Source organism: Crocodylus siamensis, chromosome 1 (genome assembly GCF_052110815.1).
Source record: "Crocodylus siamensis isolate JL-2025a chromosome 1, ASM5211081v1, whole genome shotgun sequence".
Classification (NCBI taxonomy): domain Eukaryota; kingdom Metazoa; phylum Chordata; order Crocodylia; family Crocodylidae; genus Crocodylus; species Crocodylus siamensis.
Window position 1 is genome coordinate 198,781,104 of NC_143395.1, and position 14,263 is coordinate 198,795,366.

The window sequence follows — 14,263 nt, forward strand, 5'->3', positions numbered from 1 at the left end:
TTCCATCCAGGAATGTAGTAAATTTTAAAATAGCTGCTTCTGCTCTTAGCACAATAAATCAATGTATTATAAACATGATTTTTGTATTATAAAACTCACTGCTTGTTAGATACTTTGCAAGAGTTATGTTCTTGCATGGGTTACCATGGTAACAATGACACCTGCCTCGAGACACATTTTAGAAAGGTACCACCACATCTGACAAGGAGTCAGAGGCCTGACTACCTGTAGCCTTCAATTTCCTTTCCCCAGCTTGACTGAAATTTCTTTGTCTTTCTAAAACCCGTATCCCAGCACTTTTGGCAGCCTATGATTCCTTTAGTCTCGCTATACTATGTTGGCTTTCAAAGTCTGCTCCGTGTCTGATGAATCTCACAGAAATATTATCAGGTGTACAAGATGGCAGGTGGAGCGACCACTTTTAAATTCCAGTGGTCAAAGTGAAATGTCTGCAGGGCACAGATTGACTCTGCCTGAAAAAGAACATGTGCCACAGCAGGAAACATCACTCAGTTCTGATTTTCTAAGGGAAAGGTGAAAGTGATTCTCTGTGTTAAATACACTTGAGCTAGATTCTTGTGCCCTCTGCCAGTTGCATTGTAAATATTTTCATATTCCCCAGGTCCTGCTATATACACCAGACACACATAGCCTGAAAGGTAGCATCGTTTGTTTAATAAAGTATTTTCTTTTTTTAAAAAAGTTTACAAGACGCATGTATTTCACATAATTTATCGATGACTTTTTCTTTTAATAACTTAAACACATGCACAAAAACAGTACTCCCCACCCTGGTGTTAGGTGGGTATTGAACAATATACAGTAGTATACGCAGATTTATGGAAACAGGTAGCACATGACAGACACCACACCATGAGAATCGAAATACAAGCTCCAGAATTCAAGTGTCAATTTAAGGAAAACCCTGATTTATTTTTGGAGATGAATCCTGTTTTGTTATCAGGTGTTCTGCTGTGATCTGCATAAAGGCAAATTCCCCTCCAATTCAGTAATCATGTGAAAACACAGAGACAACAAAAATGCCATGAATCATTTTCACTACTGCTACTACGTATTAACGATTGAAACTGGTAACATTCCTTTGGTTATTTTTAATACAGAATGATGTTGTTTCTATTTTCCTGTTTTTTGTTCTTTCCCGAAGTCCTTTGAGTGGCTCTGAGGTTAATGGAATTGAGATCTTTTGTGCATTCTTAGGGGTCCAACGTAGCCTTTGTACAGCAAACTGTTAAATGCAAATAAATAAAAACATCACTACAGACATAGTGGAAACTGAACATGGTTCTTTCAAAACATGTACAGAAAACTATGTTTGTTCATTAACACACCACTTAAATTAATACTGAATTATCAGTTTATAACACTCCCCAAATGTTATGGTTTACCACCAGCCTTTCAAATGACATCCAATAAACAGAAATGTTCCAGGCTGTCAGCAAAAATGTGAAATCTCAACTATGAAAGTCCCACCTTTCCTGCACACGTTCCACTTATCTGCACCAGTCCAGAGCAACATTCGATATAGAACCCAACAAAGAACATCCACAACTGAGAGCTAAAATCAAAAATAAAACCCCACACAAAAAAGGAAAAGCTGAGCAGCAATGGAAAAGTCACGTTTAAATTCTTGCAGCATAATTGTGACACCAATAATTGCTGAGCTAGTAGTAAACTTTTGTTTTATTTTCTCTTACCCTGCCACCAGACACATTTAAGTCCAATGTTAAAACAAGATGTTGCAATATGACCCAAACCCTATTGCTCGGGAGTATATAAAATATGAAACAACACAAAAGGCTAGCTTGATTACAACTGTTTTAATTTGTACAAGCCTAAATTTAATTGCAGCAATGACGCAAATATTTCTTGCATCAAAACAAACCTTTGGTGAATAGCTCTTTGTTAGGAATTCTGCGTTATCATCTGTCCAGACTTGTAGCAATGCCTCCACATCCACACAGAGAGGGACCACTATAGATTAGGGCTGATTTCTTTTGCTAGAATGTGTCCCAAGTAGCAGCTGCACAAGTAATGACTACTTGCTAGTGAAAAAATAAGAACAACTGAAACTGCATCCTGCAATACTAAAACCTGAGGGAGCATCTATGCTACTACAAGCCTTTTTCTCAGAGTGAACTGCAGGCTAGCTAGTATTAGGTAAACCATCCAGGCAGTGAGAGGTAGAAGACAAACTATACTAACGACTGAAACATAGGATGATCTGCAAGTCCAACCCCAGACACTATTACTTCTTGGAAGTTTATTTCCTTCCCTTCTCAAAGTCTTCCCTGGACTAATTAATGGGAAGGCCCTGATGCCGCAAGCAAATTTACTTTTCTGGGTCATATTGGGGTACCTGACCTACCTGAATACAGAAATCATCCTTGTAGACCTAACCATTAAAACTTTAGGAGCCCAAAGTGCTGGAGAGCAGGGCAAAGTCTAGCTGCACCAGTCTAATCATATATTGCAATAGTGACAAACTGAGAACTCAGATGCTCATAGGATAGGAGCACTGATTTCCTATTGGCAAAGGCTTACATTATCAAAAGCAACTAAGTGATTTAAGCACATAAAGGGCACTTTTACATGTGCTCTACAGGTGGCAGGGGGCAGAGATGCTTTAATTAAAGCGCCATAGCATCTCCACGCTTCAAAATGGCAGTGGGGATGCTTGAACTAAAGCTCATCCAACAAGCTTTAGTTCAAGTGTCCTCACAGCAATTCTGAAGCACAGGGACACTGATACACAAGATGTGAGAGGTTACTGGAGCATAGTAATGACCACCCTCCAGCAGACTCGATTAATTACAGCATGTTGAAGCAGCCTCCACACTTGTGTACAGGCACCCAAAAAAAGTCTTAACCTTCCAAGGTGCTCAAACTACTTGGGTACTTTTGAAAAATTGGACCCCACATCAGTAGAAGCATTAAAGAAACTCCTGAAAAACCCAATGTATGGGAGCAGTGTTTATAAGAGATTAAAAGGGGGTCACAGTAAAGAAGCCTAGGGACCAACCCCTAAATGTGATGATTTCCCTGCCTGAAGTTCCTGAAAAACAGTTACTGTAAAAAGTGGGTGGGCTACTCTCTTCCTCCTCCCCGTACTTTTGTGTCTCAGCCTTAAGGGTCAGTGTGTTACCAAATAGATGCACTAACAGATTTTCAGGACTCAGTCATGGTGGAACAGAATGGCACCTAGGTGATTAATACATGGAACAGAATTTAGCCCTAAGTGTCTGTCAAGGGCATCTCCTGGGATGCTTAAGGTACCCAGAGACAGCAGGCTGTCACCCTGAAAAAAAGTACTGAGAGCTCTTAGGAAGACTGCAGTCATAATTGGAAGATGCATTTCTGGTCTCCCTCTCACTTTGAAATGATTTCATAGACATAGACATTAGGGCTGGAAGGGACCTCGGGAGATCATCGAGTCCAGCCCCCACTGCCCAATGGGCAGGAAGTCAGCTGGGGTCATAGGATCCCAGCAAGATAAGCATCCAATTTACTCTTGAAGGTGTTCAATGTAGGTGTTTGAACCACCTCCGCTGGCAGACTGTTCCAGACCTTGGGGGCTCGGACAGTAAAGAAATTGTTCCTTATGTCCAGCCTGAAACGGTCTTGCAGGAGTTTGTGACTGTTCGACCTCGTCATCCCTTGGGGCGCTCTGGTGAACAGACGTTCCCCCAGATCCTGGTGGTGACCCCTGATAAACTTATAGGTGGCCATCAGATCACCCCTGAGCCTGCGCTTTTCCAGGCTAAAGAGTCCCATGGCTCTCAGCCTGTCATTGTAAGATCTGTTTTCCTGACCTCTGATCATGCGCGTGGCTCTCCAAAATGGATTCTGTATGGATTCTTGGAGATTGCACATTATCTGTATATAATTTTGGTGGCTGCTGCAGACACAGAGATGTCTAATGCTTAAGGAAAACAAAGAGAGGAACTATCTCAGCATCTTCCAAGCCTGACAAGGACCAGGCTTAGGATTTCCAGCCAGGCCACTACTGTGATGAAGATAGCAGGAAAGTACTAGATTCTATTTAGAACTGGATCTAGAATCAGCTCAGTTTCTATAAACTGGGTCTGGATGGAGGCAGAAATGGAGGCCTGCCGTGAATTAAGATATTTCTTCCCCAACTCAGGAAGGCGGTGGCATGGATTGTAAATTATTAGCCAGGCGTCTCAGTTGTCAGGGGATGGAATTCTTCCCATCTGTGCCACCACTATTGGTTTTTCAAATAAATATTTTTATTACTGTACCACCCAAATGAATTAATTTTTTCTTATTTATATAATAGGCCAAGACAGAGTTTAGGTGCCTTGCGTCAAAACAAGATCAGACACAACTGGGTCAAAATCTTATTCAGTGTAAAGAGGCCTTGGTATAAAATGAGAATAGGGTCCTGCTGTTTTCAAAGGCAAGAATCTAGTGTGGATAAAGCAGCCAAAGGAGAGGCCATTATAATCAAAGCAGGAAAGCCTGATGTGGTGCAACTGGAAAAGAAGGATGAAAAGGAATTATACATAATGTGTTTAGATTATGCACACAATGGATTAAAAGGAGGAGGAAGGGCTCTAGCTGATGAAAAACAAGAAAAAGAAGTGACTAGTACATTTGGTATGGTCAGTCCTGCCTGCCTGATGGAACCTGGAGTGTCACAAAACCCAGAATCCAGATTTAGGAATCAATAGTAGGAGAAGAGCTGTAAGACACTTATGCAGAAAAAACACAGGGGCAACCATGGATTTACCACATGCATGCAAATAAACTGTTATGGAATTTTTAAGAAGCACCATAAAATGAACAACACAATGTTCCTGTGCTCCTGAAGGGAGGACGAGATTAATCTGCTCAGTGCAGGTCATTTCGTTCCCTTCCTATAAAAGATCAAATCAGCGCAAAAGGATAATAGCTTCTTAAGAAAAAGAAAAAAAGGAAAAAGAAAAAAAGTCTTGTTCTGTTTAAAAAGTCAGAAGAGTGGGGCATCAGGGGAGATGAACTGCTTGCATTAATAAAGCTTACCTATGAGTAAATACTTACATAATACTATGATAGTTTTTGCCAAGGAAGTTGACCTGGCAAGTCAAAAAAGCCAAAGAGCATCTAATGTTTACCAACCATGAAATATCACTCATTTGTAGGCTGCTTCTGGCTTGTTTGACAGACTTTTATTTATTTATTTTTTTAAAAGAAGATAGAGTTGACTTTGTCTCCTTTGAAAGATTCAGACACAATATACACCAGTCTTTACAACCTGGAAGACGACTGCGGACAGAACTGGTACAATGATCTGCTGCTAATAGAAAAGCTCTATAAAAACTGGCTGGTGAGGGTGCCTATAAGAAACAGGATTAAGAAAACAAAAACAGAGGCTGCTTGTAGCCATTTTATGCCAATTTAATAACATAAACAAGTCGCATTTCTTCCCAAGGTACAAAAAAACCCCAAATGGTTGATAGTCTGGGAACCTGAACGGATCTGGAAGGTATTTTTTTATCTTCAAAAGGAAATGTGCACATGATTGTGCAGTCATTCATTTTATTAGATACTTTCTCATAAATATGAAGTGAAAGCCCCTGGGGAGTACTGCAGCTTGTCAGAGACCGCTTCCAATGTAAAGGATGAGAGATCAGTGCCTCATGTTGCCAGGATCTGCTGGATTTCTGTGACAGAAACAGCGAAGAGGCCAGTGCAGCATCATGTACACAGCACGCCACAGCATGCACCACTGAACTCTAGGACTCCAGAAGGATTTGCTCCCCTGCTGCTCTGTTTAGACACTTCAGGCCAGCTGAACAGATGCCTAGGTGAAGCTGATCCTGCCTCAGGGCAGTGGGTTGAACTAGATGACCTCCTGAAGTCCCTATTTGGTGTGATTCTGTGAAATGGCACAAAAAAGAACAAGCTGCTCCCTTGAGAAATGGATTCAAGTACATGGGTTTATGTTTCTTCATTTGAAATACCGAGTAATTTTTTTTTATTTAGCACTGTCATTGCAACTGGAGCACCTCTTGAGAGTCAGAGAAACATAAAAAGGACCTCTCTCAGCCTAGCCAGCATGGGATCAACCCATATTACAGAGCCCCAGACACTTTCTTCAGTCCGGCTCCAAGTATGCCAGTCAATGCAGGAGGTGGGGGAGAAGGAGGGTGGGGGTTTGCCATTACTTATAAAGCTTACGACGAGTGCAAAGTATGTCATGCCCAAAAACTGTTTTCCAATCGTTTTCAACAGAAGGTACAAATGGCTAGCAGAGTGCTGCCACAATGTGAATTCCTTTAGTCTGATTCCATCACACCAACATACCTTTGGTGCTGGTGGCAGAGAAACTAGACTGCAAGAAACCTGGCAGTATCTGTCACAAACCCATTTCCTGGTTGGGTCCCAAAGAGGGAAGCTAAGTGACTTGCTCAAGGTCACACAAGATGCAAGTAGAATGGCAAGGAACTGAACCCAAGTCAACCCCACTGCCAGGCCAGCAGCACCTTTAGCACTTATCAGCCTTGATCATGTAACCCCTCTCCCTGGACAAATACTACCATCCTTAACTACACGAAGGTGCCCTGCTATCCATTCATCTCATAGTCTTAACATAACTTCAAATGAAGTATCACTTTCAGACACAATCAAATTCCCCTCAATCCACCAATCCCATCCCTATCCTGGTATCCATCACACCAGGCTACCCTTTCAGACACCAGCTCAGTTTCTACCACAAACTACTCATTAAATAAAGCAAGAAATTGTCGAGCACAGGAAATAAAGCTTTGGCACCTATTAGGATGTTCTCACACTGCTCTTTGAGATCTCCACCAGTAGAAATGATCAATAAATAAGGAAGATACTCACAGAACAAAGTTAAGAATGACCAAACAAACATTTCCAGAGACAGTAAGAGAGAGAAAGCTGCAGAAGCTCTGACATCTACATGTCAGTGTGAAAAGCAAAAGTCTGGATCTATGAAATGATAATGATTAACTACTTTAATTGGTCACTGAGAATTGCAGATGGGGCTTTGGTGACTGAGCTGTGTAAGCACCCGTCTGGATCTAGTAATGAGAGGAATATTTTAGTTATATTTGTTAGCAGCCGAAGAAAATCCATTAAAATCTCTCAGTGTTGTGGAAGAAGAGATACTCCTCCTTTTTCCCCCTCCAGAAAAAGCAGCCTTGCTATTCTTGTGAGTTCAATTTAAAAGAAACAAGTCCATTTTCTCTATACACTGCTGCTTCTGGTTCAGAAGCATATAAGGATACCAAGTGACCTGATTTCAAGTTTTCAAACATAACCAGAAGTTTCTTGTTGGAATACTGAATTGCAAAACCTGTGAAGGGTCTTTTCTTTCAGACCATTTTAACTACATTGAAGTAAATGGCCTTGTGCATTTCCCGCAAGTGAGAACATGACATTTTAAAACCTACAAAAAAGGTTAAGAATGACAGTGCATTTCAGCCTTACAACACATGTATAAAAGATGTAAGTTCCCAGTGCTAGAAATGAGATACATTTATTTCCACATGTCCCACATACAAATGAATTTGCTAATTAATGGTCTCTTGCCAGGGGTCTCATTTCAAAGAAGGTCTGCAAACTCCTGTATCATTCTAGTTATTTTTAATCATGATTGAATGATGGAAGACATGCCCTTCTCTAAAAGGAGTTCATCCTAGGGGTTCTATGTGGCCTGTTTTGGACAGCAAGTCAGACTCCTCCACTACAATGGCCTCTTCCAGCTTTAGCATCTGCTGTTCAGGTCACTACAATGGCCAAACTAATGGCCCATCTCCTCCTGTATCCCATTATTGAAATGAGCCAGGTCTCAGTTCTTCAGCAGAAGGTGCAAGAAACTGCAGAGACAAGTGATTCTTAAACCACAAGATCCTTTTAAGAGTGCTGCGAGGTGCCCTGCAATATTAACTCTGTTACATGTGCAAACACCTACATGATTCACAACATAAAACCAGAGAGTTGAAACAGGAAACCATAGTGTCAACAACATACAGTCCTCTTGTGATCTTTGCAACAGAACTGCTCTATTATTTTTCCACAGTGAAATAAGTGAAAACTAAGACTTGACATTTTCTGAGGAGTGCCTTGAAGCTAAACATTTTGAGAACCACTGGTATAGATGATAGGAAAGAGAAAATTGCTTCTTAGCTCATCAATTAATGGCCAATTACGATCTTGTTTTTAATTAAAAAGCACAAAGGTGTATATTGCTTGTTTTTTAAATCCCATCTAGTGCCATCGTGAAAGCACCGGATCCCCGCAGCGGGGGAGCGTAGGGAGTGGGACTGCTGGCAGGCATTTCTGGGAAGACCAGAGCGCCTGATTGGCTGTTGGGGCAGCGGCGGGAAGTTCAAACCATGGCCTTTAAAAGCCTTGGTTTGACCTAGCCCCCGGCATTCGGGAGCCAGGAGCAAGGAGGAGAGGAGGGATCCAGGCACACTTGTGTCCTGCACACACGTGTGCCCCCTTACCTGACTTGAGGCAGAGGCGGATGCAGCAGCAGCAGAGCCAGCAGCGGGGGCAGCATCAGCTGATTCCCCCTGAGGTAAGTGGGCAGACGGACCGGACGCAGCTGAGCCGGATCTGGAGGGGAAGCTCCCCATATCCCTCTTAGCTGAGCCGGTAGGGAGCCGCGCTGCGCGAACAGAGTGCGCTGGCATTTGTGTCAGCATTCGCGCCGGCAGGCGAGCAGGAAGGACGAGGAGGGAGACTCATGCTAGGGCAGGGTGAAGGCACTGCACTAAGCTATAAATAAACAGCAACTGCTACGATGCTATGACATGACGGGGATGATCCAGGCCGTGATCCTGCCTGGGGGGCGCAGCCTACCTGGGGCTTGTCTGAGGCCTCCACCCAGACAGAGCCCATGGGGGAGCTGGCGTCTCCCCACCCCCTGGCCTGCCGGGGTTGCCCAGCAAGGCTCAGAGGGGCAGGGATTGGGGACCCCCACACCTGCAGGCGCTTGCCTTTGGGCCCTGGAGGCACACGTGAGGGAGCTCCAGGAGGAGATTAGCAGGCTGAGGGGAATCAGGGAGGCGGAGGATGAAACTGATGGTTATTTCCTTTCCCTGCAGGGCCACACACCCAAGGAAGAAGTACCTCGGGAAGTGCCCTCCACTGCAGAGTGGCAGACGGTCACCTCCAGAACCAGGGCTGCTCGCAACACAACAGTACCAGTTCCTCCAGTCTGGCTGGAGAACAGGTATGAGGCCCTGGCAACACTGGAGGAGAAAGAAGGAGAGGAGGCAACCGGAGAGGAGGCAACTCCACACTCTCCATGCTTCGAGCAGGCTGAAGGAGCTAAGTAGTCCCGGAGGAGAAAGTGTTGAGTGACTGTTATAGGCAACTCCATCCTGAGAGGTACAGAAGGCCCCGTCTGTCGCCAGGACCTTTCGACACATGAAGTCTACTGCCTACCCGGAGCAAAGATTCAGGACATGACGGGGATAATCCAGGCCGTGATCCAGCCCACGGATTACTACCCCATGGTCCTAATCCATGTGGGTACTAATGATGCGGCCAGGAGAAGCCCTGATCACCTGATGGCAGACTACCACACTCGGGGGGGGGGAGGGGGTGCTGAAGGAGATAGGTACACAGGTGGTTTTCTCTTCTGTTCTACCAGTGAGCAGATGTGGAAGATGGCATGAGATGTGCATCACAGAAACCAACGGGCAGCTTTGGGAATGGTGTCTTGAGGCAGGCTTTGGCTTCCTTGACAATGACCTGCACATCACGATGAGAGACACGCTCAGATGGGATGGGCTCCACCTTTCCCCTAAATGTAAGCGTGTGTTCTCTTTTAGGTTGGCGGACCTCCTCCAGCAGGCTTTAAACTAGGCTTGTTGCGGGGAGGGGAAGATGAGGGCGGAGGAAGCCTTGGACCGCTAAACCAAGCAACACCCACAAGTACAGCCCAGCCTAGACCAACAAATGGAACATATACACAGGTAAGCAACAGCAGCCAGGGCAAAGCTGTGATTAGGCAGCCAGTGCACACATCCTCAGAAGGCCTCAAATGCCTCTACACAAATGCTCACAGGATGGGAAACAAGCAGAAGGAACTTACCCTCCTGCTAGCTGACACCAACCCAGACATAGTGGGGCTCACTGAAGCGTGGTGGGTGGGACCCAATGGATGACTGGGCAGTGAATGTCAAGGGCTACAGGCTGTACAGGAGGGACAGGACAAGGAAGAAAGGTGGGGGCGTGGTGCTCTACATTAAGGTGGAAAACACATCCTCATCAAGTAGCACAGGGTCAGAGGAGGGGCACACTGAAGTCCTCTGGGTTAGAATACAAGGCAGTCAAGGGGAAAGAGACTTAATGGTGGGGGTCTACTACAGACCACCCAACCAACGGGAAGAGCTAGACCAGGAATTCTTAAGTCAGCTCACAGAGGTAGTTAGGTCAAAGGACGTGGTCATCATGGGTGACCTGAACTTTCCAGACATCTGCTGGGAAGAGCAGTCAGCCAGGTCTGACCGCTCACGTAGGTTCCTAGCCAAAATGCAGGACCTCCATCTACCCAGGAGGTTCACAGCACCACCAGGTGAGATGCCTTGTTGGACCTGATGCTGGCCACGGGTGACGACCTGGTGAGGGGGCTGAGGGTGCTCGACCACCTGGGTGACAACGATTATTGCCTGCTGGAATTCACCATCCAGTGCAAGGTGGCAAAGGCCTGCAGCAAGGCAGCAGCCCTAGACTTCAGGAGGGCAGACTTCAATGAGCTAAGGAGAATAGTTGGGGAGGCACGGAGGTCCAGGAGGGGAGGGGAGCCAGGTGTCCAAGAAGAGTGGTCACTCCTTAAAGAGACGATCGTCCAAGCCCAAAGGGAGGTAATCCCAACATGGATCAAAGGGGGCAGGAGGGCGCAAAAGCCCCCATGGCTCACCAAAAGCATCCAGGAATGTCTCCTAGCTAAAAGGGAGGCGCACACCCAATGGAAGGGGGGGGCCATCACCAGGGTGGATTATACTACTGTTGCTCGGGGATGCAGGGGGGCAGTTAGGAAGGCCAAGGCGGAGATGGAACTGGAACTAGCTTCTAGGATCAAGGACAACAAGTAGTCTTTGTTTATATACATAGGGGGCAAAAAGAAGGTACCAGGTAACGTGGGGCCCCTGCAAGACACGCTAGGAAATTTGGTCTTCACACCAGATGACAAAGCTAACCTATTTAACAACTTCTTCGCCTCCATTTTCCTGAGCAGGGACCATATCATCTCCCCCCACTGGGCCCCCCTCAGGCCCCAGGGGAGGTGCACCTAGGCCAAGGGTCAGTGAGGATCTAGGCAGGGAACTTTTAGAAGGACTGGATGTATTTAAAATCAGCTGGTCCAGACGATCTCCACCCCAAAGTGCTGAGGGAATTAGCTGAGGTAATTGCGGGACCCCTGGCACGGCTCTACGAGCACTCGTGGTGCTCTGGTGTGGTGCCAGAGGACTGGAATACGGCCAATGTGGTTCCCATCTTCAAAAAAGGGAGGAAGGAGGACCTGAGAAACTATAGGTCAGTTAGTCTTACCTTGATCCTGGGTAAGCTTTTTGAGAGAATTATTCTGGCACATGTCCACAAGGAGCCAGCAGGGGAGATTATGCTTAGGGGCAACCAACATGAGTTCATTAGAGGCAAGTCCTGCCAGACCAACCTGGAGGCCTTCTACGACCAGGTCACCAAATCCTTAGATGCAGGGGTAGCAGTGGATGTAGTCTTCCTGGACTTTCGGAAGGCCTTTGATACTGTCTCTCACCTCATTCTCATTAAAAAAACTGGGGGACTGTGGTGTTGACATCTACACAGTCAAATGGGTCGACAACTGGCTGGAGGGCTGCACCCAGAGAGTGATGGTGGATGGGTCATTTTTGACTTGGAGGGATGTGGGCAGTGGGGTTCCTCAGGGCTCGGTCCTTGGACCCGCACTGTTCAACATCTTCATCAGTGACTTGGACGAAGGGGTAAAAAGCACCCTGTTCAAATTTGCTGACAACACTAAGATGTGGGGGGATGTGGGCACACTAAAAGGAAGGAATAGGCTACAATTGGACCTAGACAGGTTACAGGGGTGGGTGGATGAGAATAGGATGGGGTTCAACACTGTTCAACACTTTGTCTTGTGGCCTGTTATAAACTAGTCAGGGGAGATCAGCAGGCATTGGGGAAGTCACTGTTTCCCCGAGCACCGCCAGGAGTGACCAGGAATAACGGTCACAAGCTGGCAAAGGGTAGGTTTAGGTTAGATATCAGGAGGCGCTACTTCACAGTCAGGGCAGCTAGGGCCTGGAACCAGCTTCCAAGAGAAGTGGTGCTGGCTCCTACCCTGGGGGTGTTCAAGAGGAGGTTAGAAGAACATCTTGCTGGGGTCATTTGACCCCAGTATTCTTTCCTGCCATGGCAGGGGGTCGGACTAGATGATCTGCTCAGGTCCCTTCCGACCCTACAAACTATGAAACTATGAAACTGACAAGTGCAAGGTGATGCACCTGGGGAGGAAGAACCAGCAACATACCTACAGGCTGGGGAACTCCCTTCTCGTCAGTGCAGAGGAAGAAAAGGATCTTGGAGTCATCACTGATGCCAAAATGAACATGGGCTGGCAGTGTGGCGATGCAGTCAGAAAGGCCAACTGTACCTTGTCATGCATCTACAGATGCATCTCAAGCAGGTCCAAGGAGGTGATACTCCCCCTCTATGCAGCACTAGTCAGGCTGCAGCCGGAGTACTGCGTCCAGTTCTGGGCGCTGCACTTCAAGAGGGATGTGGACAACATGGAGAAGGTCCAGAGGAGAGCCACCCGCATGATCGGGGGCAGCAAGGCAGGCCCTACAAGGAGAGACTCTGGGACCTGAACCTGTTCAGCCTCCACAAGAGAAGGCTGAGGGGGGATCTAGTGGCCTGTTACAAACTAGTCAGAGGGGACCAGCAGACACTGGGGAAGTCCCTGTTCCCCCAAGCACTACCAGGAGTGACCAGGAATAACAGCCACAAGCTGGCAGAGGGTAGATTCAGACTAGACATCAGGAGGCGCTATTTCACAGTCAGGGCAGCTAGGATCTGGAACCAACTTCCAAGAGAAGTGGTGCTGGCTCCTACCCTGGGGGTCTTTAAGAAAAGGCTAGGTAATCACTTTGCTGGGGTCGTTTGACCCCAGTACTTTTTCCTGCCATGGCAGGGGGTTGGACTTGGTGACCTGGTGAGGGGGCTGCGGGTGCTCAACCACCTGGGCGACAGCGATCATCGCCTGCTGGAATTCACCATCCAGCGCAAGGTGGCAAAGGCATGCAGTAACGCAGCGGCCCTAGATTTTAGGAGGGTAGACTTCAACAAGCTAAGGAGGATAGTTGGAGAAGCGCTGAGGTCCCGGAGGGGAGGGGAGGGGAGCCAGGTGTCCAAGGAGAGTGGTCACTCCTTAAGGAGATGATCCTCCAAGCCCAAAGGAAGGTAATCCCAACGAGGATCAAAGGGAGCAGGAGAGCACACAAGCCTCTGTGGCTAACCAAAAGCATCCAGGAATGCCTCCTTGCTAAAAAGGAGGCTTACACCCAATGAAAAGAAGGGGTCATCACCAGGGAGGACTATTCTGTAGTTGCTTGGGGATGTAGGGGGATAGTTAGGAAGGCCAAGGCAGAGATGGAACTGGGACTAGCTTCCCAGATTAAGGACAATAAGAAGTCCTTTTTTAAATACATAGGGGGTAAAAAGAAGGTCCCGGGTAATGTGGGGCCCTTGCAGGATACGTTGGGAAACTTGGTCGTCACACCAGACGGCAAAGCTAACTTGTTTAATGATTTCTTTGCCTCCGTCTTCCTAAGTAGGGATCAGAACAGCCACCTCCCTGCTGGGCCCCCCTCGGGCCCTGGGGGAGGCACACCTGGGCCACGGGTTAGCGAGGATTTAGTTACGGAGCTTCTGGAGGGGTTGGACGTATTCAAGTCAGCCGGTCCGGATGATCTCCACCCTAGAGTTCTAAAGGAACTGGCCAAGGTCATTGCAAGTCCCCTGGCACAACTTTACGAGCACTCGTGGTGCTCTGCTGAGGTACCGGAGGACTGGAAGAGGGCCAACATGGTCCCCATCTTCAAAAAAGGCAGGAAGGAGGACCTGGGAAACTATAGGCCGGTTAGTCTTACCTCGATCCTAGGCAAGCTGTTCGAGAAAATGATGCTGGCACACATCCAGGAGGGGCTAGCAGAGGACTGCATGCTTTGGGGCAACCAACACGGGCTCATCA

At 46.8% G+C, this 14,263-nt stretch overlaps 1 protein-coding gene across 1 annotated transcript in view; it reads right to left on the reverse strand.

Moving 5' to 3' along the window:
• Positions 1–653: 653 nt before the first annotated feature.
• The window catches only part of DTD1 (D-aminoacyl-tRNA deacylase 1), a 142,186-nt gene continuing 128,576 nt past the window's right edge, over positions 654–14,263 (reverse strand). Inside the window, exon 6 of the mRNA XM_090052067.1 lies at positions 654–1,246. The gene's annotated coding sequence lies outside the window, so the exon portion shown is untranslated. The remainder of the gene's footprint in view (positions 1,247–14,263) is intronic.